Source organism: Leopardus geoffroyi, chromosome A1 (genome assembly GCF_018350155.1).
Source record: "Leopardus geoffroyi isolate Oge1 chromosome A1, O.geoffroyi_Oge1_pat1.0, whole genome shotgun sequence".
Lineage (NCBI taxonomy): Eukaryota > Metazoa > Chordata > Mammalia > Carnivora > Felidae > Leopardus > Leopardus geoffroyi.
In genome coordinates this window covers 229,666,459-229,685,414 of record NC_059326.1, presented here as the reverse complement: position 1 = coordinate 229,685,414, position 18,956 = coordinate 229,666,459, and positions in this window count along the sequence as shown.

The window sequence follows — 18,956 nt, the reverse complement described above, 5'->3', positions numbered from 1 at the left end:
CAACCTAAATGCTCACCGACAGGAAAATTTTAATGGAATATTATTCATCTTTAGCAAAGGAGGAAATTCTACCTTTTTTTTGTTTCGACATGAATGGACCTGGAAGACATTATGATACATGAAATAAGTTAGGCACTGAAGAATCACTACACGATTCTGCTTATATGAGGAATCTAAATTATCCAAATTTAAAGAAGCAGAAAATAGAATGGTGGTTACCAGGGGATTGAGGAGGGAGAAATGTGGAGTTGTTGTTCAATGAGTATAAAGTTACCATTATATAGAATGAGTACCTTCTGGAGATCTGCGTTACAACTTAGTGTCTGTAGATAACAATATGACATTATGTACTTCAAAACTGTTAAGGGATTAGGTCTTAGGTTAAATGTTTGTACTCCACACATGTGTGCGTGTACACACACATACACACACACACACACACACCCCAAAACCAAAGGGACACAAGAAACTTTTGGAAGTCCAAACATATCAAATCATACACATTAATTACATGCAGTCTTTTGTGTATCAATCATACTACAATAAAGCTGGTAAAAAAAAAAAAAAGCAAAACTGTAAACAGCTTTTAAAAAGCATAATTTTTCAGTTTCCCAGTTTTTCAGTTTACATTTCTTAAAATGTAAATAAATGCATTATCTTTTCCCAGAACTGAGCAGGGGATGGGGAGGTAGGTAGTGAGTGGAAAGAGATGTCAGTCTGACTCTTGATTCCCTTTGGGAAATCCTACCGCCCACATCTGTGGGGACTGGCAGATGAGAGGAAGAGATCAACACATCCCGGTACAAAGAACTTACAACAACGGAGTTTTCAGTGAGCAACGCAGATTGCTTAATATTCCAAACTGAACGTTAAGGATCTAAACTAAATGATGTAGTTTTTGTAAGGGTTTTTCAGAGTAACAAAGCAGAACGTTAAATGAGAGGATGCTCTGTTTCACTTCCCATCAACATCACTGTGTTGTTCTTTGTTCCAATCAAAGTTGAATATGGGTCAGAAAAGAAATAGCATAATGCTTATTCATAAATACTTTGAAAAAAAAAAAAAACAACCCAAACCAAAATAAATGAGAAGCGAGGAAAGCAGTGTAAATAAAAGGTAGATGAAAACATCCCGATAGGGGGATTTGACTAAGACATGGCATAAGACTTGAGAGAAATGTCGCTTTATAATTTCAGGGAAATGACAACATATTTATTCTTAAAACAAACAAACAAAAAACAGATGTGATTCAGATCTAAGAGTTCAAAAATGGTATTAAAGACAACAGAGGAGATAAAGATTGAACACCGACTTAAAAGGGAAAGGAACAGTAAAAGCTTCACGGACTGAAGCACTTTACAAACAACATAATAGTGCAATCGTGACAGATGACAGAGTCAGTGGTATGATAAGAAAGGAAACCAAATCCCAGCGACATAAGAAGAACAAGGATTTGAAAAAGCAGAGCGCATGATGGCTTTAGCAGAACAGAGCGATCCAGTGGTGTTCCTGGACTCCAGAGCTTTAAAAAAACGCCATCAAATAAACGATCAAATCTATAATGGAAGAAAACTTCTCTTTTTAAAAAATTTTTTCTAATGTTTATTTATTCTTGAAAAAGAGAAAGAGCGGGAGCAGGTGAGGGGCAGAGAAAGGGAGACACAGAATCCAAAGCAGGCCCCAGGCTGTCATCACAGAGCCATACGCTAGTGGGCTTGAACTCACGAACCAAGAGATCATGATCTAAGCCAAAGTCTGACGCTTAACGACAGACACCGGGCACCCCTATGACGGAAGGAAACTTTCCTGAAGTAAGGACAGACTTCAATCTGAAGATCAAAAGTCATTTAATGTGTGGGTGGGTGAATGAGGAATCTGAAACAGACCTGTCAGAAAAGAAGCCATATCGTGGTTAGATTAGAAGGAATCCAAATATTGAGGAAACTATTAGTATAACCTCGCAATTTTCCCGAAATAGCTTTTAATACTAAAAGAGTACAGAGGCATCTACAAATTTCTGAGGAAAGTACATCTAAAGGGTTTTATATCATCTGAATTATCTTTCAAACGTAGAGTCTAAAAACACCCTCTCAAATTTTCAAGATTTTAGAGGACATTGATTATGAATATTGACACTAGAAATACAGTAGTAAAATGACTGGTCGAAAACATTCCATCTTTTTAGAGAGACCTAAAGTTAAATAGTTGTAAGACATATCTTTATATAATCAAATGTAAATACTCTAACAAATGACAGTAAAATAAAAAAAAGTTTTGAAATAAGGAAAGGTCAAGAGAAGTATAAATGCAAACATTTCACCACTGATCATAGCAGGGGCTGGTCACTAATTTTAGTGCCTAAAATTAAAGTGAGAAAAGATTCTGACCTCATGATGTTTTTTATAATTATTTTTTTCTTAACTCTTAAGAAATCTTCTAGTAACTAATATTACATTTCATTAGCATTAAGAAACCATTAATTATGAGATGCACGACTATTTTATGTAGCACTAATGAAGAGAAATAAAGACTACAAATAAACTATGACACATTATTAAGATGTCCTTGACTCTAAGGGCCATCCTGATTTCAAAGAGCTTAGAATGTGGAAACTCAAGTATCTTTTTTTTTTTTAATTGGCTTTTTATTTTATTTTTTTATCTTATTTATTTTATTTTATTTATTTTATTTTTTTTCAATATATGAAATTTATTGTCAAATTGGTTTCCATACAACACCCAGTGCTCATCCCAAAAGGTGCCCTCCTCAATACCCATCACCCACCCTCCCCTCCCTCCCACCCCCCATCAACCCTCAGTTTGTTCTCAGTTTTTAACAGTCTCTTATGCTTTGGCTCTCTCTCACTCTAACCTCTTTTTTTTTTTTTCCCTTCCCCTCCCCCATGGGTTTCTGTTAAGTTTCTCAAGATCCACATAAGAGTGAAACCATATGGTATCTGTCTTTCTCTGTAAGGCTTATTTCACTTAGCATCACACTCTCCAGTTCCATCCACATTGCTACAAAAGGCCATATTTCATTCTTTCTCATTGCCAGGTAGTATTCCATTGTGTATATAAACCACAATTTCTTTATCCATTCATCAGTTGATGGACATTTAGGCTCTTTCCACAATTTGGCTATTGTTGAGAGTGCTGCTATAAACATTGGGGTACAAGTGCCCCTATGCATCAGCACTCCTGTATCCCTTGGGTAAATTCCTAGCAGTGCTATTGCTGGGTCATAGGGTACATCTATTTTTAATTTTCTGAGGAACCTCCACACTGCTTTCCAGAGCGGCTGCACCAATTTGCATTCCCACCAACAGTGCAAGAGGGTTCCCGTTTCTCCACATCCTCTCCAGCATCTATAGTCTCCTGATTTGTTCATTTTGGCCACTCTGACTGGCGTGAGGTGATATCTGAGTGTGGTTTTGATTTGTATTTCCCTGATAAGGAGCGACGTTGGACATCTTTTCATGTGCCTGTTGGCCATCCGGATGTCTTCTTTAGAGAAGTGTCTATTCATGTTTTCTGCCCATTTCTTCACTGGGTTATTTGTTTTTCGGGTGTGGAGTTTGGTGAGCTCTTTATAGATTTTGGATACTAGCCCTTTGTCCGATATGTCATTTGCAAATATCTTTTCCCATTCCGTTGGTTGCCTTTTAGTTTTGTTGGTTGTTTCCTTTGCTGTGCAGAAGCTTTTTATCTTCATAAGGTCCCAGTAATTCACTTTTGCTTTTAATTCTCTTGCCTTTGGGGATGTGTCGAGTAAGAGATTGCTACGGCTGAGGTCAGAGAGGTCTTTTCCTGCTTTCTCCTCTAGGGTTTTGATGGTTTCCTGTCTCACATTCAGGTCCTTTATCCATTTTGAATTTATTTTTGTGAATGGTGTGAGAAAGTGGTCTAGTTTCAACCTTCTGCATGTTGCTGTCCAGTTCTCCCAGTACCATTTGTTAAAGAGACTGTCTTTTTTCCATTGGATGTTCTTTCCTGCTTTGTCAAAGATTAGTTGGAGAAACTCAAGTATCTTTAATGGATGCAACACCATATGTCTTTTGGTGAAGAAGCATTTATCTAAAGTTCAAAAATTCCTTTAATTTCACCCTAATATCTACATATTATATCTACACCCTAATATCTACATATTATATATATATCTACATAATATCTATAGATATAGATATCCATATATATATATATAGATCTATAGATCTATATATATATCTATATATATATATATATATATGGATATCTATATCTATAGATATTATGTAGATATATATATAATATGTAGATATATATATGTAGATCTATAGATCTATATATATGGATATCTATATCTATAGATATATATATCTATATAATATCTACATATTATATTTACACCCTAATATCTACATAGATATATTAAGTTTGACATTTCTATTGAAAAGTAACATGATATAATGTCATTTACATGTATTAATATACTTTGATATATGAAATACATATTTATATTCTTTCTCTCCCCTTCTGTCTATTCACTCATCTTCTGAACTATTCCCCATATATCTCTATCAATAGAAAATGTATGTAATTGTGTCTATCACACTGTAGCTAAAGTGTATTCATGTGAGTGTATTTAATAATACATATGTGTATTTGTATATGTACTGTTTCTTCATTCTTTTGTCCTTTCCTTGAAAATTTTGTAACAGACATCTAATTTGCACAACTATTATTATTCTTAGAAAAATTGCTTTCTATCTGCAAATAACAGTACCAAAAAAATGTCTAACCATTTTTCTTACAAGATATTGTTGTATTAGCTACTTGAAGAAATTTGTCCTGATTTTCATAGATGTGATTCTGCATATATAGTTTGGTGTCCGGGCAATTTCTTTACCTCTTTTTGCCTTATAACAATTTTAAGAAGTCAAATCTATATGTCTATCTATCTATCTATCTATCTATCTATCTATCATCTATTTGTCTACAAGTTGATTTCCCTATTCTGTATCTGAAAAATCACTGCAAAACTGCAAAATAAAAAACCGGCTGAATATAAAGTATAGCATTTTCTGGCTGTTGAAATGCTGGCTGACATTTTTACTGGTTTATCTTCTTGCTGATAGATTGAGTTGCTCAGTCATATGGCAGATCATCAGGGTCTGTGATCCAGGCTAATCCATCAATTTACAGCCTCAGAGAGATACTTGTCATGTGATTGTTATAATTGATAGTTGACTTATGATATATTTATTCTACAACTAATAATAGAATTTTAAAACAGGTAAATAAGCAATGATCAAGTAATTCTTGGTCTATAAAATTAAATTTGAGCCAAGCCAAGAGGGGCATGGCGAACAAGCATAGTATTCTGGCTCTGCTACTTCTTACAAGTGGGTTACTGGAGAATGTATTTAACTTCCAGAACTTCAATATTTTCATCCACAAGCAAGTGTTCTTGTGAGGAATAGATGATAAAAACCATATGAAAGCATTACCGAGATTGTACGTCTGTCATGCGACTGTTTGATAAGTGCTTTGTATTATATACATATTAACAAACTTCTGTCTAAATGAAATAATGGCAAGATAAGGTTTTCAATTAATCAAAGTACCTCTGTGGACAGAGAAGGAGAGAGGGACCATAAAACTACCCCAGGAATGGGTCTTCATGAGAAGCAAGGAGCTGTGGACCCCACCTTGAAATTGATGGTGTTTCGGGAGGAGCAGAGAGCAGTTCCCACCCTTAGCTGGGAACTGGATCCAGGTCCTCACTGTCTTGGGAAATTTGTGGAATTTGTAGCCCCCAAGCTGCCAATTTACAGCCTACTCAGAACTGTGGGACTCACCGATTTGGAGAATATAATTATAAAACAACCAGAAGAGAGATCACATTCTCAAGGTTATCTTCAAGTACAGAGCTTCCTTCTCAATATTTGTGTAGAAAATAACTCAGTCATATTACACGTAGAAAACTAACAATATGCAACATAAAAACAAGCACACACATTTAGTTCGGAAAGAAATGTAAAACCTGGAAGTATCTGGAAAAACTTGAAATAAGTATATTTATAGTTCACAAATATATAATGGAAGGAGTAGTGTCCAAAATAGATCAGTATCTATGAAACAAAACCAGAAGAATTGGACAGAAAGTCTAGGCAACAATAATGGGAAGAAAAATGAAACAAAACAAAGAACTGCAATTCTGAAACTTCATTTTTATTAGGTAATCTTCCCAAGTGTAATAAAAACAAGTCCTTTGCACCTGTTGACGATAGCATTGTTTTACTCGTATGTTATGTTTATGGCAGGTGATATACAGAGATCTGGAAGCAAATTCTGGATCTTCACTTACATGCCGTATAAGTTTCGGGAATGTACTTAATCCCTACTAGTTCTATTTCCTCATTGGAATATTGTTAAGAAATAATAACTCAGTGGGGAACATTGAGGATTAATCTGCTAGTACCCTTGCTTTCATAGTGAACCTCATATTAACTTTAATTACCAATTAACAGTGTTTAGTCTTGAAATAGACCATCTAAATTAGTCACTTATTGATTATTATTTTGATAAACAGTCAACTCATTATGTGTGGTTGCTTTGTTTGTTTTTTATTCATCACTAAGACATTTTTTCCCTTATGAAGGAAAATAAAATTAAATACCAAGTTTAAAATCCATGACTTGCATCCTCTTCGAGATAACCAAGTGTATCTTTCAATGGTTTCACAAATCATTCTTTTTTCTTACTTTTTAAAATTTTATTTATTTTTTTAAAATTTACATCCAAAATTGTTAGCATATAGTGCAACAATGATTTCAGGAGTAGATTCCTTAGTGCCCCTTACCCATTTAGCCCAATCCCCTCTGCCACCACCCCTCCAGTAACCCTCAGTTTGTTCTCCATATTTATGAGTCTCTTTTGTTTTGTCCCCCTCCCTGTTTTTATATTATTTTTGTTTCCCTTCCCTTATGTTCATCTATTTTTTTCTCTCAAAGTCCTCATATGAGTGAAGTCATATGTTTTTTTGTCTTTCTCTTGCTAATTTCATTTAGCATAATACCCTCCAGTTCCATCCACATTTGGCACATAAATATTTACAATTGTTAGGTCTTCTTGGTGGATAGACCCCTTGATTATGATATAATGCCCTTCTGCATCTCTTGATACAGTCTTTATTTTAAAGTCTAGATTGTCTGATATAAGTATGGCTACTCCAGCTTTCTTTTGTTGACCATTAGCATGATAGATGGTTCTCCATCCCCTTATTTTCAATCTGAAGATGTCTTTAGGTCTAAAGTGGGTCTCTTATAAACAGCATATAGATGGATCTTGTTTTCTTAACCATTCTGTTACCCTATGTCTTTTGATTGGAGCATTGAGTCCATTGACGTTTAGATTGAGTACTGAAAGATATGAATTTATTGCCATTATGATGCTTGTTGAGTTGGAGTTTCTGGTGGTGTTCTCTGGTCCTTTCTAATCTTTGTTGCTTTTGGTATTTATTTATTTATTTACTTATTTATTTATTCACTTATTTATTTTTTCATCTTTTCTCCCCTCAGAGAGTCCCCCTTAAAATTTCTTGCAGGGCTGGTTTAGTGGTCACAAACTCCTTTAATTTTTGTTTGTCTGGGAAACTTTTAATCTCTCCTTCTATTTTGAATGACAGCCTTGCTGGATAAAGAATTCTTGGCTGCCTATTTTTCTGATTCAGCACATTGAATATATCCTGTCACTCCTTTCTGGCCTGTCAGTTTCTGTGGATAGGTCTGCTGCAAACCTGATCTGTCTTCCTTTGTAGGTTAGGGACTTTTTTCCCTTTGCTGCTTTCATGATTCTCTCCTTGCCTGGGTATATTGTGAATTTGACTATGATATGCCTTGTTGATGGTCGGTTTTTGTTGAATCTAATGGGGGCCCTCTGTGCTTCCTGGATTTTGATGTCTGTGTCTTTCCCCAGGTTAGGAAAGTTTTCTGCCATGATTTGCTCACATAATCCTTCTACCCTTATTTCTCTCTCTTCCTCTCCTGGGACCCCTATGATTCTGATGTTGTTCCTTTTTAATGAGTCACTGATTTCTCTAATTCTTAAATTGTGCTCTTTTGCCTTCATCTCCCTCTTTTTATCTGCTTCATTATTCTCCATAAGTTTGTCCTCTATATCGCTGATTCTCTGTTCTGCCTCATTCATCCTTGCTGCCATGGCAGCCATACATGATTGCACCTCAGTTATAACATTTTTTATTTCATCCTGACTAGGTTTTACTTCTTTTATCTCTGCAGAAAGGGGTTCTAATCTATTTTCGACTCCAGCTAGTATTCTTATTATCTTGATTCTAAATTCTGTTTCAGACATCTTGCTTGTATCTGTGTTGGTGAAATCCCTAGCTGTCGTTTCTTCATGCTTTCTTTTGGGGTGAATTCCTTCGTTTCGTCATTTTGAAGGGAGAAAAGAATTAATCAGGTAGAAAAATTAAAATTAAAAATTAAACACACACACACACACAATTGAATAAATGATGTTAGATCCTAGGTGTGTTTTGGTTTTGGTTTTGAAAGTGGTTTTATAGATTAGAGAAAAAAGGGGGGAAAAAAAGGAAGTCGTTTGAGAATTAAAAAAAATGAATACACTGAAGTAGACTAAAATGAAATGATGGGAGTAAAATAGAATTTGAAAAAAATTACACTTAGTAAAGAATAGAGAAAAATTAAAGAAATATATTATTAATAAAAATTAAAAATAAAAATGAATTTTTTTCTTTCTGTAGTCAAGAAAAGAAAAAGAAAAAAGAAAAAAAGGAAATCGTTTGAAAATTTGAAAAAGTGAATACACTGTAGTAGACTAAAATAATGAAGTAAAATAGAATTTGACAAAGTTTACATAAGAGTAAAAATATAGTTAAAAAATTAAAGAAAAATATTTTTAACATAAATTGAAAATAAAAATGAAGTTTTTCTCTTTCTGTATTCAAAAAAAAGAAAAGAAGTGAAAAAGAGAAACAAAAAAAAAAAGAAAGAAAATTGAATAGATGGACCTGCTAACAGATTGAAATAGGACTGAAATTCCTTCATTTTCCCCCAGAAGTCAAACTACAAAGCCCCTTTCAGTCCACAAACTAAGCAGGCCCATTCTTCTGAAGAGCTAGGCCGGCCCGGTTGGGTGGGGCCTAGTGCAACGGCTCCGCTCGCCACCAGATGGCGCTGCCAGCCCCACTGGGGTGGGTTGTTGTGGCCCTTGTAGGTGGGTGTATGCGCATGTGAGGGAGCTGTGAAAACTGCACCTCCCAGCTACCCCGTCTGTTCTTCCAGATCAGCGATCGCGCACCTGTCCTCTGTCTTCAGTTTTCGTCCACTCCCCGCTTCTTCACTGTCTTTGACCAGTCCCCACCTCCCTCCCGAGTTTTGTCTCAGATGCGGCTACTTTCCCCCGGCCCCTTACTCCTGAAGGACTGCGGCTTTGACCCGCTCCGCCTCTCTGAGGGAGGGTCTCACAGAGCAATGGCCGAACGATGGCCGAATGTCAGCTGCGCCCAGGAACGCCTGCTGGACCCTGCTGCTGCCGGAGCCCCGAGACTGCGGCCGGGTGCCAGCCCGCCCCAGAAAAGTTCCTGAGACAGCGTAGCAGCAGCTTTTCAGGGATTATGGAAAATCGCAACACACACCTGGCACCAGGCTTCACCCTTAACCACCTGGTTCCAGCACCAGCGAATGTGGACGTTTTCTGGGGTCTGCCGGGACCGGGTGGCTCCACCAAATGTCCTTCCGGCAGTGGAACCGCTTTTCCGGGTGTGGCCAGAGAACCTCCCGGACCCCACTCGGCTCCCAGGGACTCGCCCTTCCCACCAGAGCACCGCCAGGTATGGAAACGCGGAGTTGCAGCCTTTGCGCTCCCCTTGTTTACAGTCTTAATGGAATTTAAACCCTCGCCTTTCTCCCTTCTCCTTTCTCCGTTTTTAGTTTAGTCCCTGCGGCTGTTTCCAATTTTCCACTTTCTCTCCAGCTGCTTTTGGGGAGGGGTGCTTTTCCCATATTCTCCCCTTTGGTCTCTGTCCTCTCTCTACCCACAAAAGCGGCTCCCTGCTCTCGTGTCTTCTCTCCTTCCCAGTTCACTTCTCCACATCGCGTACCTGCTGAGTTCTGTGGTTTAGGTTGTGCAGATTGTTGTGTTAATCCTCCGATCAGTTTTCTAGGTGTGTAGGATGGTTTAGTGTTGGTCTGGCTGTATTTCATGGACACGAGACACACAAAAAACTTCCATGCTGTTCTGCCATCTTGGCTCCTCCTTTCACAAATCATTCTTGATGACACAACAAAATTGTCAAGGTGGAAACTTGCTCAAACAACTCTGCACTGTTCTTTATATTTGTTGCTTTGTTTTCAAAGCAGAGACACTGGCGAAAAAGGTCCTAATTTGTGTTGATTTAATTGACAAGTGAAAAAAGAAATCATGAAGAATGTTATATGAAAGTCTGCCACAATCTGGAATACACAGATTTCTGTTTTTTTTTCTTTTCTAAGTTTTAATTTAAATTCCAGTTAGTTAACATATAGAATAATAGTATGGAATGCACTGATTTCTTTTTATTTCAGTCTGTTATTTAAAATTTACATATTTCTTAGGCATAAAAAACCAATTAGGCATGGTTCTTGGGAGTTCTACTTACCATCCTATCCTTGTGAAGCCCCACAACTTGCAGCAAAGATACAGGGTTTTATTTTATTTATTTTTTTTCATTTTCGGTTGGTTGGATAGTTTGGGGCACACAGCTACACAAACTGAAACAAATATATTTGCAGAATATTTTGGTCATATCTTTCTGGAGAATGTATCAAGGTTTATCTGCCTCAAGTATTTTTTATTATTGTCATATAAAATAAGTTATAGCATCCATACTTTAAAGGATTTTAGAATTAAGCATATTACAACAAATATATACTATTTTTCCACACCTATTATGAATATTTAAGACACTTGGTCATATTGACACAAAAATACTTAAAATCATGTGGGAAAGATGTAGTTTTAATCTCACTATAATAAATTCGTGTATTTGACTGCCAAGGAGGTACTTGGCATTTGTTTTGAATTATGAATTGCCACTTACATCATGATGGTTTTTAAAATCATGATTAGGGGCAACTGGGTGCCTGAGTCGGTTAAGCGTTTGAGTCTTGGTTTTGGGTCAGGCCATGATATCACAGTTTGTGAGATCAAGCCCTGTATCGGGCTCTGTGCCAACAGTGTGGAGCCCACTTGGGATTTTCAATCTCCCTCTCTCTCTGCCCCTCCCCCCCAACATAAATTTAAAAAACTTTAAAAAGTAAACTAAAATCATGATTAGCAGAGAAAACGTATATTGTAAATGATAAATGTATATATAGGTAGACTATTATTAGAAAAATAGTTTCAAGATTTTAGATGGGCCAAAATCTGGAAACCGTAGCCTCATTCAAATTTCTCTTAGTGTTACTATCATCAGGTTCCCCTTTAAAATATAAACTGAACACAAAACATATCTCAGATTGTATTTTTGATGATTGGTGTGGGGAATAAGCCTAGAAATTCCCCGGGATTATGCCATTGGGTTAACAAGGCATAAAGAATTGCAAAGCCACAGGATGCTCACACCTGAGTTTGGGTAAACAAGACAAGACAACCAAGAATAGGGAGGTGCAAAGGCACACAATACATAGGTACATGAAATAAACAAGATTAGATATTCAGGGTGGAAGCACTCCCCCATCCCTGCAATTTAGTACTATAGCAGAAAGCTGCTTTCACAGGAAGGAAGGACCAAGCTAGGTAAACTGGTAAATTGGGCTATAGACTGCTGCGCAGCAGGTGAAGCAGCCCAGAGTGGAGATGATTAAGAAACGTGCCTTGTTAACACTGAGGTCATGTGTCCTATATGTCTCATCCCCTGGGCTAGTTAAGATAAACAGGTGGTACCTCGTGTTCACTGTAAACAACCTTCCGCCTGGTGCCCGGATTTTGCTTTGTATTAACCCAAAACCTTAACCCCAAATATCTTCAAGACCCCCTTTTCCTCAGGTCCTCAAGTTAAGGTTCACAGTTTCATTGTCTCTTTGTGCGCATCCATCGCCACATTTGTAAGCCTTCTGATCCTAATAAAAATGGAGCGAGACCCTTATTTGGGGCTCTTGTCTTTTCCTGGACATTAGACATCTCTCACTTTTCATCCTGCGTCCTGCTCTCTTGCTAGGCAAGAGAGCACTTTAGACCCAGAGTTTACGACAGATTGGTTCAGCAGATCAAATTATGCATGCTTTGTGTGGAAGGGACACTTTTATGCTTACATTTTTATAACAAAGGGAAGAGAGTCAATTCCTTAGGAGGACACTGACATTATGTTAACATACTCCACTACAAACTTTTCAAAATCGGATGTTCAAAGGACAACATCTGTTGTCTATAGGTCTTACTCTCAAGGAAGGAATGATACCATCCGGGGACAAGGCATAGTGCTCTTTCCATTAAAGTGGAAAATCTTTCCTCCAAAAGGTCTTCCTCACAAAAACCTATAAGCTTAGTCTAATCATGAGGAAAACATCAGACAAATACCTATTCAGGAACCTTCTACAATATGCCTGATCGTTACTCCTTAAAACTATTAAAGTCTTCATCAAAGTCATTAAGACGGGGTCTGAGAAAATGTAGCAACCAAGAAGAGGCTCAAGGAGATATGAAAACTAAATGCAATGTAGTATCCTGGAGGGGATCTTGAAACAGAAGAAGGATATGAGGGAAAACTAAGGGCATTTGAATCCTTTGGCTAATAATATACCAACATTGGTTTATTAGTTTTGACAAATTCTTCATACCAATGTAAGCTGTGAATAGGGGACACAGTGATCCACAGGAAATTTCTATACTATCTATACACCTTTCCCACAAATGTAAATGTATTTTAAGACAAAAAGCTTACTTTTAATAGCTGATGGAGGTTAAGGAATGCACTTGCTGTGTTAAGCCCTGGCTGCTGTATGACTGTGTTGAATCACTCCATTGTACACCTTAAACTAATATTATACTATATGTTAACTAATTGGATTTTAAAGAAAAAATGTTAAACTTTTTAATAAAAAAGTGGACGATGAAACGGACATTTGGCAACATTGGGTTCCTCATCCTAATGAAGGGATTACTGTACTGGCTGCAGAAATTAATTTGATCATACTAAAGAAAAATTGCATTGCTAGTACTCAACGAGAGTAAGGAGGTTAATGTCTGGAATATAAAATACCATCTGGGACACTTCACAGTTGTCCCATGTCCTGGATAACAATGAATGGAAAACTACAGAAACATCAAAGAGCCAAGACTGTCCTGCTCATGGCTCAAAACCTGCAGAAATAAAGATGATTCGGGCCACCCCATCAGACAAAGAACTACACCAAAATGCTAGCAGATGGTGAAGAAAATAAGGCATGAGTAATGAAGGAACAACATAAGAGCTATAACCATGTGAACAATTGTGGAAATGAGGGTTGTAATAGTTCTGAGTATTTCTGACTTATTGTGGTGTGAACTGTATTAAAATAGGATTAACCGATTTTCCCTTCCTCCCGTACACCTACCAACTCCTATAGGGGTGTGAGAAGCAGGTAATCTTAAATATTAGTATTGGGGCTACAGCCTATTAAGGGTGGTGTGACTCAGCTCCAAAGGAGAGAACATCGCCCAAAAGTAGATAATGAAACTGTGTATTGTCTTTGAGGAGCAGTTGAAATGTCCTGTGTATGAGAAGAAACAAAAACATTGGAGGTGAAAGCATGATTTTCTGTACTCGAAAATTAAGTACGGTTGAAAGAGATGTGCACGGATGCCAAGACAGGAAGTTGACGGTGGTAGTGTCGAAATATGGCAACATGGGTATGTTTCCCAGAATTCTCTTTATCGTCCATACTGGATTAGAGAAGGTGTGCAAGATGTGAAAGCGACATGGGACCAGTAACAATTGTGGTCTGAAGATCACCAGGGGACACAGAGGTTCTGTTCTGTTGCTCTGACCTACCTCTCTGATCTATCAGCTGGTTAGCCCAGAGGGTACCCTTCCTTCAGGGTTTCCACAGCCTGGGGCAGGCACCTATGAGAAGGTTGCCAGCTCCTTCTGGAAATCATTTGCACAAAGTTGGAGACAGTGAGATACCGACACAGGCATCCCTTTGTCCTTGAGGGTTTCAGTTTGTCCTCATTGGTCTGAATTTGCCTTTGCTGTTCTCTGCCACACATCCAGCTGTTTTTCTGGACTCATGACACTGGCCGCAGGCCACCACAGCAAGAGGCTTTCCAAAGGCTTCTTTTTGAGTTCCCACTGAGTAGGGATGAATCACTACAATTAATGCCCTATTTCATGTCATGCAAACTAGTTTTGTTTCTCTGATCAAACCCTAAGCAATATAAAACATGCAAATGAAAGTTGTGGAGGCGGGAGGACTTCTGGCTTGCCGAATGGGAAGCCAGAGAACATAACAATAGGCTCGCTAATCAGAGAATTTGGGGAAGCAGGCTGCTTTCTCCTTGCCAGTGCCCCAACACTGCTTGAAGAAGCAGAGGTTGGCAAGTGTGTTTGAGTAAGAATTGAAGCTGCCGGCAGTTGTTGGAGCTGCAAGGACTGTGTCCCATCAAGGTAGTAGCACCTCGAGGAGACGGGGAGCTTCAAGAAACACGAGATTCAGATGCTAACTCATCCCAGGAGGCAGCATGGCCTTCCCCAACATGCACAATGACAACAAACAAGATCTTGCAATCAATCACGTCTGTATTCCAAGACAAATGAACATGGATTATCAAATTAACAGAAAAGTAGAAAAATCAAACCTTGCTAATTACTTGAAGAAACGCAGTAACCTGAAAGAGCCATCAGCCTTAACCAGCAGAATAATTAACCATAGGACTCCTGAGGAGACTTCCCAAAGCATTTAGAGACTTAAAATAAATATATTTAGAGACAATGGACATAACTGAATTCCCACAAAGAATAGTGTTACCAAGTAGAAAAGAACATATGTTGAAACTTAAAATATCATTGTCCATGAATTAAGAATGAAAACAATCTACTGTAGAGAATGAAAAGCAGAGTGAAAAGACCTAGGTTATCTACATGGGAAAGTGAATTGGATTCAAAATGAAATTTTTATTAAATACATTAAGCATGGATGGCAAAAAGCAACATTGTAAATATTCTCAAGGAAAATGAATTTGAAACTGTATTCGTCTACCCAGACATTTTAGAATTTGTGGGAAAGGATAATTGGAGACATTTTTTTTTGGATATGCAAAGGTTCAGAAACTTTTAACAGCTATGGGATCTCCCTGAAAGAATTGTTGAAGAATGAATAGATTCAAGGACATTTTAGGCTAAGAGAAATGGTAATACTAAGAGTAACAATAAAGCTTAAATATGTGTCTAAATAATTGTTGTCAAAAAATTGTTGCTATAATTAAAAAAGAAAAATCCCAAGAGGTTTCAAAATGGGTAGGGTGGTGATAGGGGAGAAAAGTGGAAATATGCTAAGATGCTTTTCTTATTCAGAGGTAAGATACATTATGTTCAACTCCAGACTGTACTGGAAAAAATACATCTTTAAATGTGAGGTGAATGAAACAAAGAAAATTTGTTCTAATCATCAAAAGAAAAACATGAGGGAAAAGCAAACTAGAAGGCATAAGTAGAAACCATGAACTAAGATGGTGGGAAGATAGTCAAGCAAATCAATATAAGCATAAGGATGAACTGGAGATCATCTCAGGGCTGCAAACAGCCTAGGTAATCAGCTGTTTTCAAGGGACACTCATTTAAAGTAACAAAATTAGAGCATCTGAAAATACTGGCGTGGAAATACTGGTTGTATGAAGGAAAATAAAGCACATGTTGTAATACGGATGTCAGGTGAAAGGCAAAGCAGAAAGTTGTGCAGGGGTGGAGAGAGTGCATCAAAGTGCCAGAGTCTGCTGAGCGGAGAGTGTTCGCTAGGTCAGTTAAGAAGAGGGATGCCAAAGAGGGGAAGGTTGGAGAGCTTTAGGGACAGAGATTTTGAAGACACTGTTATTATGATTTGAAAGGGGATGAAAACAAGCATAGTGAAAACAACTTTCAACTTCAAAGATTCTGGGGGCTGCATCTGCACGGGAGAGTCTCATTTCAGGTAAAGTATGGAGGAGTGGGGCAAATATTTTAAAATGTCATGGTGATGGGGGTGAGTGTGCAGATCGTTAAGAAAGAGACAATTCTGTAGAAAACCTCTCCGGAATGTGGGAAGAAGCTGGGGGTAAAGAAGCAGACAATAGAAAGGAGCACTGGTCTAAAGAGGACAGTTCATCTGAGGGTCTGCCCTGGGGCATGCTGGCCTCAGAGCGAGTTATATGGTGGAAGGGGTCCTGCAGCTGTGCTGAGATCAAGGCTGTCTCCAAGTGGCCAAGCGCTACTCCCAGAAGTGGAGAAGGCTTTTAGGGAGGGCTAGGATGACAAAGTAACCCTTCCTGTAGGTACCGAGTTGGCACTCCATTTGGTGGCAGATGTTCTCGAAAGGAGGGCAAGAGTGGTGGTTGGTCAGACTGAGCCTCTTGCTAAGGCTGCCTCTCAAGAAATTTGCTTCAACACAGGTTCTTGAAATTTGTATGTAGCAGTGTTTTTTCCCTGTGAGAAGGCAAGGAAATACAAGAGAAACGACTTATGAGATTCTACTAGTAGACATCAGTCTGTGTGGAGGTAAATGCTCAAATAGAATTAAAACACAAAATGTTGAAGGAAACTCGTTTCTTGTGGAAATAGATGTGGTTAAATCCGTGCACCCATATACACTTCTACACACTCATACATGTTGATGAGCCTTGAAATTACGGCTGCCGCATCTTCGAGTTTTCAGAGGGGGCTAGAACAAACATGGATGCATTTATGGAGGTGGGGAAAGGGTGTTTGGGAGATGAGGATTTCCTCTGGAGGATATCCTGGTCATTTCTCATCTATTCTCATAGACCCTGCACGGTGGGAATCCTGGCTCTACCATTTACTGGTTTTGTGATACTTGTATGCAAAAATAACATGATAATCGTATTTAATTCACAGGGCCATTGTGAGAATTAAATCAATCAATCAAAGTAATGTGCCTAGCTTTACATCTGGCTCATTGAATGTTCAATAACTGTTATTATCATAATTATTCTTCTTTTCCTTTTCTTGGTTATTTGCCAGGAGAGGAAAGAACAAATAAACAAAAATATATCCAAAATGTGAAACCTAGCAAAATAGTGAAATTTTGATAGGAACTTCTGTTATATGTAGGAGAGCAGGTAGGGAGACAGGTTGATCTGTATATAGCTGTATCTGCTAGGTATAGTTGGAATATGTAGTCTTATGGAAAGTTCTTCACCAGAGGAACACATTTATTTATATATCACCTCTTATCAGATATTAAAATAGATACTTTAGAATTTTACATACCCCCTAATATGCCTATCTGACTATGACTACTATTAATAATAACAATAAGACTTTCAGAACATATCCATGTCTCAAAAATTTCACATTTATTTTGAAAAAAAAACCTAACCTTTAAAAAGTCTAGTTTGGAAAGCAGTGTTTTAAATATTTTGCTTATAAATGTGCTGCTGAATAGTCAGATTTATTTTTCTTACTAGAGGTAAATATAATGTAGTTATTTTATTATCAGATACAGTAGCTTCTTCTTTCCTGGGATGATAAATACTAAATATCATCCCCCTCTCTTTTTAGTTCCTTTACCTCTCTTCCTCTCTGTCTACCCTTCCTCTCTGCCTCTCTCTATATACAGGAATTTTTTACAGAATATTGCACACTTTTTTTTTCCTGCTAGAGAATGGGGTAAATGAATGTTGTAAGATATTTTAATTTTTTTAATGTTTATTTATTTTGAGAAAGAGGAGACAGAGCGTGAGCAGGGGAGAGGCAGAGAGAGAGGGAGACACAGAATCTGAAACAGATTCCAGCCTCCAGGCTGTCAGTACTAAGCCCAATGCAGGGCTTGAACTCACGACCCGAGAGATCATGACCTGAGCTGAAGTCGATGTTTAACTGACTGAGCCCCCCAGGCGCCCCTGTTGTAACATATTTTAAAATGCAGGGTACAGATAATCTCTTCTGAAGCAAACAGCAAAGACTTTGTTCTTTATTTTTGAAACCTTATTTGAAGTGTAACAAACCTAGAAAAAAGAGGACAATCCTAACTGAACGGCCCAATGAATTACCACAAAGTGAACTCATTTATACTCTAGAGCAGGTCATTACACTGATCGTTTCAGCGCCAGAGGGGCCGTTTATGTCTCCACCCAGTCATTAATCTGTCCGCCCTTAAAAAGAAAATAAGTATCATTAAATCTTAAAATTTAGTTTTATCTGTTTATTACTTAAAGTAAATTGAATCATAAAATTGCATTTTTTTTTTTTGTATGTGTGTTAGGCATCTTTCACACAAGATCTTCAGATTATTTCTTCAAGTTGTTTCATGTAGCTATTGTTTGTTCTTTACATGCTCACTAGTGGGCAATCCATTGCTGATTAGCACTTGAGTTGTTTTCCTGTATTTGCTAAGGGTAATTCAGCCCTGAACTTTCTTGTACCTGGGTCTTGATACCCACATGCATACACCTGAAATATTCTGAAGGATGGAATTGTGTTGATGTTCAACTTTAGTGTATCTTGACTTCCACACAGTGCTCCAAAGTGATTGGACCAATGGGCGCTCACACCCCCAGTGTGGGAGAATTTCTTTGTCCTACAGCCTTGGCAACTGTGGGCGTAGTAAGTGGCTCTTTTCTTTAATCATTTGGAAGGTGTGCAATAATAACTCCTATAGAATATATTGATCACGATTGTACCTCCGTGCTTAATCATTACAATTAGTAATCTTTGGTGCATTGTTTGTTTGGGATGTCTTTCTAAAATTTTCTGGCAGTTGGGCT